Source organism: Elephantulus edwardii, unplaced genomic scaffold (genome assembly GCF_000299155.1).
Source record: "Elephantulus edwardii isolate Elephantulus edwardi_28Jun2011 unplaced genomic scaffold, EleEdw1.0 scaffold00010, whole genome shotgun sequence".
Taxonomy (NCBI): domain Eukaryota; kingdom Metazoa; phylum Chordata; class Mammalia; order Macroscelidea; family Macroscelididae; genus Elephantulus; species Elephantulus edwardii.
Genome location: NW_006399760.1, coordinates 22099020 through 22100788, shown reverse-complemented (window position 1 = coordinate 22100788; position 1769 = coordinate 22099020). Strand labels below are relative to the sequence as shown.

The following is a 1769-nucleotide window of genomic DNA, read 5'->3' as shown; positions in this document are numbered from 1 at the left end:
ATTGTTAAAAAGAGACTTAATAATCTGATAAAGACTGCTGGAACTCCGGAGATTGTGGCCCTTAGACACCCTTCAAACCTGGAACAGAACCCACTGCAGGAGATCAACTTTCAGACAGTTGTCAGGCCTATAGCGTACTTCTGAAGTTCATTCAAAAATGGCTAGGACGATCCTTTTCGGAGAGACGGGGGAACGGGGTGGGGGCACAGAGCACGCGGGGTTGGGGGGCGGGGTCCTGGTCTTTGGCTTCTCGACTTAGTCCTGTTTCGACAGCGAACATGTCTCGGCCTGTCACAAATAGGAAGGTCGTTGATTATTCACAGTTTCAGGAATCTGATGATGCTGATGAAGATTATGGAAGAGATTCAGGTCCACCAGCTAAGAAAATCTGGTCATCTCCCCGAGAAGCTAAAAATAAGAGACGATCTGGAAAGAATTCACAAGAAGATAGTGAGGACTCAGAAGAAAAAGATGTGAAGACCAAGAAGAATGATTCTCACTCAGCAGAGGATAGTGAAGATGAAAAAGAAGATCATAAAAATGTACGTCAGCAACAGCAGGCGGCATCTAAAGCAGCCTCTAAGCAGAGAGAGATGCTCATGGAAGACGTGGGCAGTGAGGAAGAAGAAGAAGTGGAAGATGAGGCACCATTCCAAGAAGAAGATTCTGGCAGTGATGAAGATTTCCTAATGGAAGATGATGATGACAGTGACTATGGCAGTTCAAAAAAGAAAAACAAAAAGATGGTTAAGAAGGTTAAGCCTGAGAGAAAAGAAAAGAAAATGCCCAAACCCAGGCTAAAGGCAACAGTGACGCCAAGTCCAGTGAAAGGCAAAGGGAAAGTGGGTCATCCCACAGCTTCAAAGGCATCAAAGGAAAAGACTGCTTCCCCCAAAGACAACTACGAGGAGCCCTAAAGCTCTCCCGAAAAGAAGCCCCCTGCCCGCCCGCCGCCTGAGAAATCAGGGGATGAAGGCTCTGAAGATGAGGCCCAGTCTGGGGATGATTAAAGTGATGATGGTTTGGGGAAAGGATTTGTTAAAAGAAAGAAAATGGCAAAAAAGAGAACCCGCTTAAGATAGAACATGGTTTTGGCTATGGCTTGACTTACGGGCTTTGAACGCTTTTTTCCATTTGTTGAAAATGATAACATTTTCTCTTTTCTTTCTTTCTTTCTTTCTTTTTTTTTTTAAGAAAACTGTTGTAAGTTTAAGTTCCCTTTTTGTATGTTGGTCTTCTCTGTCATTCCCACTCCTCAGTCCTGACTGAAAGCCACGTCAAATTAATCACTGAATTGATGGCTTTGTCTTTTTATTTTAATGGAAAGAATACCACAGTTGTAAAGCAATAAGATTTTAGATGAACGCTGAAATTTTTGCTATTTGCTAAATGACAGCAAGTTGAACAGTGCTTAAGACGTTTGGGAGGGTTTTAGTTAAAAAATCGTTTCTTCTTTCCCTACCTGCACTTTCTTTAAAAATCAATTCTCCTCTAATAAGAGCTTTTATTATCTATATACATGAGTATCCATGTCTTTTAAAAATCATAAAAATGACTTTAAACGTCTGCTGATGAGGCAGGTTGGAGATAAAAGATGAGTTCTGAGTTGCTCCTAGAAGGATTTCTGTTATCTTTGGCGGGATGTGGGGAGCGGAGTTGCCTGGCCTTAGATGAAGGTATTGTTGTTTGTTGTTGTTATGTGCTGTCGAGTCGTTTGCGACTCATAGCGACCCTATGCACAACAGCCCTAAACCCTGCTCTATCCTGCG

At 42.5% G+C, this 1769-nt stretch overlaps 1 pseudogene; it reads left to right on the top strand.

The window, feature by feature from the left end:
- Positions 1–278: 278 nt before the first annotated feature.
- LOC102849398 lies at positions 279–1010 on the top strand (annotated as a pseudogene).
- The last annotated feature ends 759 nt before the right edge of the window (positions 1011–1769 follow it).